This window comes from Pyrgilauda ruficollis, unplaced genomic scaffold (genome assembly GCF_017590135.1).
Source record: "Pyrgilauda ruficollis isolate IOZ18807 unplaced genomic scaffold, ASM1759013v1 scaffold55, whole genome shotgun sequence".
NCBI lineage: Eukaryota > Metazoa > Chordata > Aves > Passeriformes > Passeridae > Pyrgilauda > Pyrgilauda ruficollis.
Genome location: NW_024527155.1, coordinates 8,067,402 through 8,080,086, shown reverse-complemented (window position 1 = coordinate 8,080,086; position 12,685 = coordinate 8,067,402). Strand labels below are relative to the sequence as shown.

The 12,685-nt window shown below is 48.2% G+C and overlaps 1 protein-coding gene across 2 annotated transcripts in view; it reads right to left on the bottom strand.

Annotated features, from left to right (window-relative positions):
• HRAS (HRas proto-oncogene, GTPase) overlaps nucleotides 1–9,371 on the bottom strand; it is a 40,120-nt gene extending 30,749 nt beyond the window's left edge. For both annotated transcript variants that reach the window (XM_041481261.1, XM_041481259.1), the window contains exon 1: nucleotides 9,042–9,371. The gene's annotated coding sequence lies outside the window, so the exon portion shown is untranslated. The remainder of the gene's footprint in view (nucleotides 1–9,041) is intronic.
• Nucleotides 9,372–12,685: the final 3,314 nt, after the last annotated feature.

Here is a 12,685-nt window from a genome sequence, read left to right as displayed (position 1 = left end):
TTTTCTTTTTCTCCTCCTCTGGGATTTCTTCTGTAATTGCTCTAAGCTGCAAATTGAATAAACTAATTCCAGGCGCAGAGACTTTGAAACAAAGGAGATGAAAACCTGAACTGACCTGAGAGATGCTGCACTGCCCACCAGCCCAGCCACTGCAGTCAAGAGAGTTCAACCAACTTCAGTTGAACCTGAACAAGACCTCACAACCCTGCTGCAATGCAATTTCAGGGCTTGCCAAAAAAAGCATGTACTTAGTAGCATGCTCTAAGAAAGCTCAGCCCTCTCCTAGGCACTCAGCTTCCCACCTCTTTACAAGGAGCACACTTGAGATAAGCAACTCTATACATCTTTTTTTTTTTTTTTTAACTGTACATCTTCTGTACTCAGGAGGTCTTTCCTTAGCCTTCTCAAGAGCATCCTTGTTTTCCCTTTCCAAGGCAATTGCCTTGTTTTTACTTTAAAACAGTAGAAATTTCAAGCCAGTTTTCACAGCTCAGTTTGCATCCATGGATTGGTGAATACAAAATCTAACTAGCTGCCCTGTACAAATCCCCAGCCAGGGACCTGTGCCTTATGGGCTGTAATCCTCCACCATTTAATCTCTAAAGCTGGCTAGTACCAGAGGCTCTTCCCTACCACCTCCCTCACAGAATCATCACCAAAACCTCCCTTGTTGCCACAGCAAGGACTCAGCAACAACTGCCCTGTTTAGAATATTTGAACAGGCTACAGCCCCATTAGAATCAAAGGAGGAAGACAAACCTAAATCCCAGGAATTACACCTCTGAATGGGCGGTTTCATCTCAGCAGCTTCCCTTTGCTCACCTCCCATCCTGAACAGGTTTATCATCCACTCTATGGCTGCTCTGAATTACCCCAGAGGTGAGCATATTTCAGCAACAAATTAAACTGTCACAATACATTCCTTTCTACACTGTTTTTTAAAACATGTGAGCCCTGGCTGCCAGAGATTTGTTTTGGAAAGATTAGATTAGGTGCCTCGGAAACTGCTTTGTAAAAAAAAAGTAAAGGGTTTTTGCTTCTTGAAGAAAACCACTTTTTTATTTTTTTACCCCCTGGGAAGTTTGTTTTATTTTTTAGCCTCAACAATTTGGTGAATTAACTACATCTTGTTTTTTAGATCTTTCCACAAAAAGTGCCTTGGTGCAGATGACCAATAGGGAGATTGCTCATTTTGCAATCATCTGCCACCAACACAAATTAAGACACTAAAGCCCTCTGATTTTTAAAACAATCCCCATCCAGGGGCCTCCAGCATTTCTATTCAATTGATCAAATCTTCTTACCGTTTTGCCAACTCATAAGAAGACACTCAGTTTTACCAGGGGATGTCTATCCATTTCCTTGGACACAAGCCCCACTTACAGCCTGGAAGACTGACATGCAAAGGACTGCCATCCCAGCCTCCACTCACATCACTTCTAAGACCAGACATCTAAAAGAGTAAAATAACAGTCAAGACAGCCTTGCTTGAAACGATAAAAGGAAACAAACCCCCACCTTCTCAGGGTTGACTGTGATAAGAAAACACTTCTCTCATCAGAAAATCAGCTTAGCAACATGTCAATAACTAGGTGCTGAATCTTTTGACACTCATCAGTTACCAAAGGAAATGGGAAGCTGACCTTGCAGTCAAAGTGCCAGACTAGGACAACAATTTCTGTTCTCAGCTCTGCTCTAGGCTCCTCCTATTAATGTGAATTTTCATTCCCCAGTTCCCAGCTGTAAAAACAAGGGGTTGTAATAATGTGTCTCCTTGCCCAGTGGGTGCCCCAGCTATTGGCAATGGCAGATGCTTGGCAATTTTTCACTTTTTAGCGGATACGAGGGGCAGCCAAGCCTGGGCACTTCATAGATTGGAAGAGGGTGGCTGCTTGAAACACACCCCACAGAGGAAGAGGAACAGCAGGGGTATAAACTGACGTCTACTGAACATAGACTGATGTGTTCATCCTAGAAGGAATGTGAAGCAGAGGACATCTTGTCAGGCCCCCGATAACCAGGTGCAATAATTGTGGGGATGACTATAATTTGCTCATGAATCAGAGATTTCCACCCTCATCCATCTACCTCCCTGCTTTGCCACAGACCTGGTGAGACCCTGCACATGTCCCTCTGACTATGAGCCACAGCAGTACATAGCCTTGTTCCTGTGGAAAAGCAGAGGCTGAAGCACTTTTCCAGGTCTAGATCTGACTCTCTCACACCTCTCTTTCCTACCTCCACCGTGGTCATGGTAGCAATTTCTGTCCAGAGCATATGTTTTGAGAATCAATACCTTGATATTTGGAAATTATAGGGACCACCAGCATAGCTACAGAGCCATCAGCTGCAACTGAGTACCGCAGAATGGAGGAGATGCAGCTGTACTCTTAGGAGGAGACAGAGCAGATCTGACTCTGTAAGACTTCAGTACCGCCACACACCCCAGGAGAACGATGAGGCAGAAAGTGAAGGAGGGATTTGCGTGCACCTCCTCATCCATCAGCAGCTACACTGACTGCCAGATGGGAGGTGACACCACCAACCAGCACAGCGATGTCCTCCCCCTGCCTAGCCCCCAGCACTTATCCTCACCCTGCCTCCCACATCAGTGGAGCAAGAAGCCAGCACATGCTTGTCAAAGCAGGTCAGGGAGCAGACCACTCGCCCAAGGCTGCCTGTGTGGAAAGTGGGACAAGCCCTCCAGAAAAAGCCGACTGGCCTCTTACAGTATCATGCAAATCAGGAAAAGGCTGGGAGAAATGAGACTGGGAGAAACCTTGCATGACCAAGGTTATATTGCAAGGTTACGTATTCATCCTCTGCACACACAAGGGGGGAAGCAGCAAAGGGTGTGCATGCACACACCACACAGGAGGTACCTCCTGCTTTCACCAGCATTTGCTAGGTTTGCACTCTACAAAGCAGAGTTGTGCTGTTCACAGCACGAGTCTAGCAGAGTGGGACCCAAAAAGAGCCATTGCATCTACAGACAGAGATCCAAGGGGAGACAATGAAAAAAAAAAAAATCACAGAATTAGCATACACACATGCCAGGAAAAGTCCCATTCAAGAAAGAGTGATGTTTTATTTACTTAACATAATCAACTACTGTTTTATCTATTTATCATACCAACTAAAGCCTGGTTTCTCAAGCCCAGCCTTTTCCTGGAGAATGAATTCCAGTCCCTCACATAACATTAAGCCCCTGACATCCAATGCAAAGCCATCAGCAGGGAAGAAGCATGGCTGCTACAATCACTACAGAAACAGAGGACCTAGTGCCACTTCAGGAATACTGCTCTGGCTCCTGAAGTGGCTATCTGCAGTGGGATGGAATCCATCATTTGCAGGCTCCAAATTTATACATTCAAGCTTATTCTATACACATGGTTTGAAGCAGGCTGACTAGAGCTGGATGTAAGCCACGGAATTGCTGAAGATAGCACGGACTGTCAGAGCGCTCAACGTGATCCTGGAGCAGGCCAACACGGTGGCTGCCTGTCACCCCAAAAAACTGCTGATGAACACAGCTCACTTCTCAGCAAGCCTCTAAACAAGATCCCAGCTTGCCTCAGGCACAAGCACTTGCTGGCCAGACTCTTTGGAGATTTTTCACGGCTTTGCCTTTCTCAGGGAATATGGCCCCATGCTCTTCCACTTCCAGCCAGCCATGCCTTGGTTCAGCCCTGACCAGCAGGAGAGCCAACACACCACCCTGCAAATCAGCAGCCTCCACAATGCTTTTTTGCCACTGAGCTCCTTCTCACTTCCCTCTCTGCAGAGCCTCACCCAGGGAGAACAGGGCAGCCTGGAGCAGCCCCCGCTGTGCACACCTGCATCCCTCATTTCACTCCTACTCCCTGGCTTTTTAGATCTTGCTCCTCTTTTTCTCCCAGTAAGAGCACAACATCCTCTTCATTTCACAGGCCACAGCTTCTCCTTCACGTCTGCTGTTCTCTCAAGGATGCTAAACAAGTAGATGATGTACAGGCATCTTCCCAGAGACATTGCAGCAATGTCTCTTTTTCGTATTCGTCAAGTTATTCTCCCACACACACACATTTAAACTCAGCTCCACCAGCTCTTGAATTTAACTTGCATATAAGCAGTCTGATCTATAATGGATTTAGCTATGCAAAAGGAAAAATCCTCTTAAAGTTTGGCCCATAGCACAGCACTATACAAGTACCTGGGCTGCCACTGTTTCTGCATTATCCAAGTGCCTCACCCAGGGCATCCTACCCCTACAGCACATAGGCTGGATATTTGCTGGTAACTGCTAGGTCAGTATCTCTCCTAAAGAAAAGTCCAGTCAGATAAGCAACCAGCTTAGCCAAGATCATATGGGGGGCCAGGACTCCTCCGTTCACAATCCTGTGGCTTTAACCACAAAGTCAACTTTCAGCACAGAGATCAGCTGTTCCAAGAGCCCACATTGCTGTCAGATGGGCACCACAGGCAGGTCATACATTAAGACAGTAAGCACAGAAAGACTATTCTCTCTGCAGGCATTCAGGTCAGTTAGCACCACACAGAGGAAGCTATAGAACCATACCCCACTGGTGAGAAACAGGGTTTTGGTTTTACTGAGCTGGTCATTAAACAGTGCTGGTCCCACATTACAGAGAAATAGGTAACAACACACGGAATAAACCAGATCATCATGAGGTATTTACCTCTGGATATCTGTAATTATAAACCAAACATCCTCAGCTTCTCTCTCTCCCTGCAGTAAATAATTAACTGCAAAAGAATATTCCTCTTGGCTCCATCCTCCCCAGTCAATTCTGCTTTGCAACAACGTGTCGCCTGGATTGCTCACTGTATCAGTGCACCTGAGCGCTCCCCAAACCCCGTCAGAAGAGGAGAGGTGGAGCTGTTCACCTCAGTACAGCACAGACCTTTCCTTCAGGGTACAAGGGGGCATCGTGGCATAACTCCCAGTACTTCAAGCAGTCAGCTATGACATACACAGCTTAGCTCATGCACTGCTGCAACATCACTGCAACCATCAGCGGAGGCGAATCACACACTCTGAGCACTCCCATCACAGCCCTCTGGACTGCCTGAGCTTTATTGCCAAGGCAGAGCACATTTCCTCCCCTGAAAAACAAGGTTTTCTATTCCTTTCATTGTTTTTGAATTATCCTCCCCACCCCTAGATCTCATCCAGAGGTAAAAAAAAAAAAACAAAACCGAACCACAAAACAAACCAATTCTTCTTTATAACAGAAACTTCATTTCTTAAGAGACTTTCATTTTTGAATACTAGATCAAAGTTGAATATTGTGACTGCTCAGTCATGCACTATAACCTGCACAATGACCTGTTCACCTCTTGCCACCTACCCTCACAAACCTGAATTTCATACAGACTCTGCAAGTAATAGGTAAACCAGAAAACATCCAAGCACTTGTTCCTTTTGCCCTACTGAAAGACACCTCCTGGCTGTAAACCCAGTGGGGAGGAAGGATGATGCCAGGAGGAAAGAAAAACTGCCTGGCAGGGGGGCTGGGTTTGGTCAGACAGCAGATGGAAGCAGGTTGCATACAGATACACAACCAGGGAACAACACAAGGGCTGCCATTTGATCCTGGCTGCTTTCTTAAGATACAAAGTCAAATCACTTTTGAAAGAGGCATAAGGAGAACATAAGCAAAACTGAGAGCTGGGGAAAACCTCCAGAACTGCCGGAACACCCTTCCTGCAACAGCCAGAAAACACAGGGAGAGGCAGAGAAGCATTACCACCAGCAAACATCTTCATACTCAAGACACAGTCTGGATTCAGTTTTACATTTTTATGTGTTTAAACACATACCAGATTTAGTTGAGCTGACTATGAAGTGTTCAATAAAAAATTCCACCAGGAAGGTAGAGAAAAAGAGGAAAAAGGGCTACTTTAGACTCAAAAAGCATGGAAAGAGAGCTTCAAGAAAGAGTCAGAAGAAAAAAATGGAAGGAAAACCATGAGACTTTAAAAGAGATAAATGAAACAGATACCAGGGACAGTTCAGGAAAAAATCAACCGTGCAAAAATGGAATGAAAACTGGAAGAGAAAGATAAGAGAACAAGGAACATGCCATGACAGATCAGCTGAACGGAAGTTGGCAAATAGATAATTTATTTAATCTCATCCCTATTTGTCAAATAATTTGTTTGATTAACACTGTTTTGTGGTCTTCAGCCAGGTATAGAGCTGGTCAAATATCATGTCATTAATATATTATTAGATTAGTACAAGTAAAATTCAGATACATTCACCATTTTTATCTGCTGCTCAATAAGTTCTGGTTCTAAGTTTACAGTTCAAAAATGTTGAAATAGAAAGCTGGGGATAAATTACAATTAAAGATTACTTGAAGCACAACCATTCTGCTTTTCCTAGACTGACAAAAATACAGTATACTATATAACTCATCTTGAGAGACAGAAGAGAATCATCACCCACCCACAAGGAATCCCTCTCTATAGGCAGCACTTTTTGTCTTGATTTTATTTTGTTGAATGTTTCCCCCAACTTTTCTACTCCATAAAGGTTTTTCATCCTAAGAAAATCTGGTGAGCTCCAAGGACAGCCTAATAGAAAGGCAAATTTGGGGCGCACTGGTAGCAGGAGGGAAGGCAGTGGGAGCCATATCCAGGCTGGAAGCAAATGCTTATGTTTGAGCTGAGCTTTGCTCCTCTTAATGGGAAGGGAAGTCAGGTGAAAGACGGACAAGGATGCCTCAGGATCTCTACTCTTACAGGGGAAAGTCTCCCACATTATCAGCAGCCTTCTCCAAACCTCCCTGGGAGAGCCAGGAAACAAAAAAAAAAAGGTGACTTGGCAATTTTTCAGCCTGTTTTTATTCCCTTCCCCCAAGACAACAGCAAGGTCCCCTTGCGAATTGTCAGACCATGGGGTGAAAGCCATCAAAGGCAGGGCATCTCCACAGGCGTGGTGGCAGGGCTGCCAGGGTGCCCTGGGGAGCACAACCAGGCTCAGTAAGGAAATCATGGCCATGGCTTTCTAGGCCAGCATCAGAGGAGCACGAGGCTACTCCCACTGCTGTTCTACCTTCACCACTGGCAGCAGCCAAGAAACAAACTCACCACAGGAGAGAACCACAACAAGGGCAGCTCCCTGGGGCTGGAAAAGTGTCCCTCAGGTCATAAGTCCTGTTTAAATATCTCAGCAATATCCCAAACTGAGATAATTATTGCTAATTACAAGATCATTTTTATGTAAACATGAAGGGTATTACCACGCATACTTCATCTCTTTTTAATTAAAAGAAGTAAGAGGTTTGCTGAGATAAAAAAAAAGACATGCTGACAGCTCCCACCCAAAAGCAGACTTTTCTGCAGTGATAACACCCATCAGCTTCCAGACCCACCGAGAAGACTGAACAGGGAAATCAATCAGCATCAGCCTCCCCAGTGCTGAAATGAAGCAGTTGGCACATTATTAATCACACAGGAAAAACGTTTTACATGGAGAAGGAAAGGACCAGACACACAGAGGGGTGAGACACATGGATTCAGACATGGCTGCCTTAAAAACACTTGGGAAAATCACACAAATCACCAGCTGTAGAATTAAAATACTTCAGAGCTGTGAAGGATAAACATATCAGCAATTCTGACTACAGCAACTCTTTAGCTGAGCACATACCAAACCTCATGTGTTTTCCTCCATTCAAAACCAGTTCCTGCTCCAAGCTGCACATCCTACCCATGCCAACCAGACTGAAGTATATCCTGAGACAGCCTTACCAGGAGTTCCTACGCTTTCTGCATTTCAAAGACCTACCCAGGAGCAACTTGCACATTACAGGCTACAAGAGACATGACCATCCAACTTAGGACACTGAAATAGTCAAGGGTTTGACTTGCCATGCAACGGCTTAACAAGCCATTCCTTCTGCACAGTCCTGTTTCCATCTGTCCTAAGCATTTCTCCAGCAGCTCCGGAGTTCGTCAGTCCACTTTGACTTATCATCTGTCTCCAGGCTCGCTCCACTGCTTGAGGCAATTTAAAACACATTCCCACTCAGGACTTGTATGGGCCAAGCGAGCCATCAGATGCACCTTCACTTGGGGTGAAGACTCTGCAGCCCCGGACCCTTTGCAGGGCAGCAGGGCGCAGGAAGCCTCGGCGCGCCGCAGAGCCCCGGCGGCGAGCGTCCCTAGCAGGGAGGGAGGGAGGGAGGGAGAGGGAGGTGTCACCAGCTCTGCAGAGCCGCATGCTCGCGGTACGGGGGACCTCGCTCACTTGCTCGCAGCTGCACACAAATACCTGCACCTCCGCCACCTGCCTACCCCCTCCGCGCCTCGCTCCGGGCCTGGCGACGCCTGGCACCGCCATGGAGCTGGCCTCTCCTGGGGGGTGCCAGAGACCAGCAGGGACCTGCTTTGGCAAAGAGTGCGGAGTCCGGTGCTCCCCCTTTGAAGAACCACAGGAGCAGTGTGAGGGATGCGAGGCGATGACGGAAGACGGGTGCAGTGGGCTGCAAACTGGGGGTGCGAAGAAGAGGAGGTGAACACGGCTGCACCTAAGGGACACGGAGGGGAGCGGGACTGCAAGGGAGGGAAGGAAAAAGGACTGCAGCTTGGGAGGAGAAGAACAGGAGGAGTGCAGAGTGGGTGCAGAAGGAGGGCAGGGGATGGAGGGCAGAGAGCATGGAGTGCAAAGGGGGTACAGAGGCTGCGGCTCGGTGGTACCCCACCACCCTCCCACCCCGGCGGCCTGCCGGGGCTCGGGCGGGCAGGCAGCGCCCAGGGAGCAGAGTCATGGCGCGGCCAGGCGAGCAGGTGGGTGGCCGCCACCGCCCACCGACCCGAGGGTCCGTCCCTTTTCACCGCCGCCCCGGGCACGACGTGGAGAGCCGCAGCACAGCGGGGGTACGAACTTGGCGGCGGGGGGAAGAGCCCCGCTAACAGGTGGCGGCGGCGCTGCCGACCCGTCCCCGCCGAGCCGGTGGGCGCTGCCCCTGCGCGACGGCGCGTCCCACCCACCGCGACCCAGCGCCAGCCCGCTCCCGGCGGTCACTCACCGGCTCGCCCACCCCGCCGGCCGGGATGCGCGTCCTGGAGAGCGGAGCGCGGAAGTTTAAAGCCGGGTAACAGTATTCGCTTTTGCCCTTCCAACGTAGGAAAAACCAAACCAGACGAGGCGCCCCCCCAGGCGGGAGAAACCCCGCTCCGCTCCTCCCCGCCGGGGGCTTCAGCCGCGCGTCGGCCCGGCGGCGAGGGGAAGTTTCCACCGCCGTGGTGGAGGCGCCCCCGGCGTGCCGCGCCCGCCCCGCATTGGCACGGGGCGCCGGGGCGCTGTGCCGCCGCCGCGCCCGGACAATGTGCGTGCGGGGGAGAGCGGGAGCGGGGCGGCGGCGGCGGCGGGAGGGGCGGCCGGGCGCTGCCTCGCCCCGGCGGGTGACCCCTGCTGCCTCCGCTGCCCGCGCCCCGGGAGCCGCCGGGATCGCGTCCTTTCCCCTCCGGGACCCGTCTGCGCTTCCTGCCCTGGGGCGGCCCCTCCGCAGGAGCGCCCCGCACCCGAGGGGAGGGGAAGGCCTGGCGGCCGCCGCTCCCGCAGCCCGCCCTTCCCCGCGGGACTGCCCGGGGCTGCGCTGCCTTTGTCGGCGCCCTGCGGAGGCGTTCTGGGGAGGAGGACCAGAGACCCCTGAAATGTAGCGCTGATTGCCAGTCACGGTCCTGCCTGATAACGCGATGCGCTAAACTCGGCTCACAGGGCGCATTTATCTGGCCCCTGGAAATGCTTAGAAAAATAGATGTCTCCAAATTATTCAAGTGCAATTAAGGCCACAAAAGAAAAGACACCTGAATTGGCTCTGTATAAGGCAGATGGGGTTCAGTTAGGCTTAGCAGCAGAGATACGCATGGTCTGAGCAGAATTACTGCAATTTCAGATGAAGGTCCAAGCGTGTCAAAAGGCTCTCTTCTGATCCTATTTGGGTGCCACAAGGAGCACCGCTGAAGCAGAGCTAGTAAATATTGATGGACTCAAGCTTCATGTCCTGAAATCAGGTCTGTCAATGCAGTGCTTCCCATTCTGTCACAGTACACCAGACATTTTCTACTCTGGGCACTGTAATTCCCCTATTACTATTTGGAAACTGGCTAGTGGAGTGCATAGTCACTGTATTTTCCAGCAGCTTGCAGAAGTAATCAAGCTTTGATGCGGAATTCAATGTCACATAAAGTACGCACTCCTGGTACTGGAAAGGCACCGTTCTCTCTGACATATGTTTCAAGCACACTTTCACAATTTATTGTTTCCATTAGAAAAGTATCTAGTAATCTGAAAATCGATCTAAAAACCATTGTTCTAGATACTATGCTTGACACATAATAAAAAGAAAGCTCATGCCCTGCAGAGCTTGTATCAAGAGCAGATTAAACACGTTCTAAGGATACCCGTGGAGAGAGTTGTGCAGGTTTTCTCAGGTCTCACAAACGTGTTGCACCAGCACAAACAAACCTGCCAGAGCACTTTTCCAAAAACCGGCACGCAAACAGACAGGTCCGAACAAAAAGGCTGAAGCTTTAACCTACCTCGAAACTCTTCCCTTGCTTCTAACAAGCCCTCCTGACTCTGAGTGACCTCTCAGTGCTCCAGGGAGGCGAGGGCCGCAGCTCTCGGGAAGCCAGCATCTCTGCCGAGCGAGCCGAGGGCAGAGCAGCGCACACAAAGGTGATGGGCTCCTGCACAGGCAGCCACACGCACGCACCGTGCCCGCCTCTCCGGGCTACCTGTCTCGTCTTGTTTTAGCCGCTTCTGACGAGCAGGCAGGCTACTGGAGCATGCAGAAATCTTGCTTTTTGAAGCACCCTGAAAACAGGCTTGGATTTTTTGGTACCTCGGTGGCCCAGAAGAACTTGTCAGGAAGCAAGCGTCAAATAGGTAGTAAAATAGGCACAGCTATGGGGGAACCTCAGTTTCATGCTTCCTGGGCTTCTCAGTGACCTACAAGAACCAAGAAACACCAGAAGAAGAGACTGAAACTGCCTCTCTCTTGCTCATTCTTCAGTGCCAGATCACATCAGGCTGTAAGATACCTGAGGACTATTTGCAGACTGCTGGAAGACAGAGACGGAATCACCTATTGGTGAGTCATAACCACACAATCGCAGAGGGGTGATGGCACAGACTTGCAAAGACACAGAGAGTGATAATAGCTTAAAAGTGTCTTCTTTCCCCTTCTACTTTTTGATAAAAAAGCAAAATACTACATCCTCAGCTGTGGCAAAGAAAAGTAACTCCATTGCTTTTGTCAGAGCACAGATTTACACTTTCTGAGGTCATAGCCCATTCTATTTGTAAAAAATTGTTCTTCCTTAGCAGATTATTCCTTCCTTTCTCTAAATTTCAGTTTAATTATTGGAAAATGTCTGGTTTGCAGGGCTCTAACTGTTGTGAGCCTTGCTTGACAGGCAAGGAAGGCTAACCAAATACTGGGTCTGTTGGCATGCAGGGCAATGAAAAGGAAAGTGAGAGTATCTTAGGTCATTTACTGCCACTGTAAAACTCCAAAAACAAAGTGTGCAGTGGAGTTGAAATACCTTCAATTCCCATACCTTCAATTTTTCATTATTGTTTTCACCAAACTGGATGCAGCTTCCAGTTGGAAGACCATAACTCATCGACATGCTTATCCTGTCATGGCTTTTTGTACCAACACTCTAAATTCAGTCTGTAGAGGCACATTACTGATTTTTGTAGGTGCTGTGACCCAAAATTAACTCCTTGATATTTTCACCCCCCTCTTTAACTTCTGTAAGAGGGGAATTGTAGACAAGACATAAACTTAGCTGTCCTCTGTGTGACATACAGACATGCCAGGAGCTTAGTGAGCAACTCAACTTCCTCATCAGCTACAGATCAAGGCTACATTTTTAATATTAGAGTCTTTTTTGGAGTGATTTTTACTAGAAACACCTAACTTGCATTATGCTTTCTTCCTCCCTAGTAAAAAACTCAACATGAAAAGATCTTCATGTGATCATCAAAATCATCAGCAAAGTAGGTAACAGTAATTTTTTAGCTTCACAAGGATACATACTTAAATGCATCCAGATATCCGCCATATATTTTTGATATACTGGAGGGTTTATTAGTGCACAGCAGACACAGAGAGTAGATTAGTGGTGTCAGTGGCTATTCTTGTTCTGGGTCTCCTGTTGTCACCATATCTACTAGTTCACCTGGATTTTAATCATGCAGATTGCTTTCTGGTTCTTTCCATGGCTTTTGAGATCACCCTAGTCTGTTTTCCTGGATGCACACTTTCTGTGTAACTGAAACTTTATTGGAAAGTGTTTGCAAGGAAGGCTCTGTCACTGTGCTTCCTCTGACAATGTCTCTGAGAGCATACTGAGAAAAGCAGAGATCTCTGTGAGTTTTGCTTCCCCATTGCACCATATTCTTCATGATTTTTTAATTTAATCTCCTGAAGATACACTAGACTCAAGAAACCTGCAAGTCCTTTTCTCATACTGGGATGTTTTCTTGCTCATCTCTCCCTGAGTTTAGAGGATGAATAGCGTCATGGAAGAAAGCAAACTGATAAGTAATTGACTTTTAAAAATGTCTATCTTTCTAGGGAATGCAAATTGTTTCCTTGTAGTATCTGACAGAGTAACACAAGTATCTTGCCATGGCAACCAGCTTATGGAACAGAAA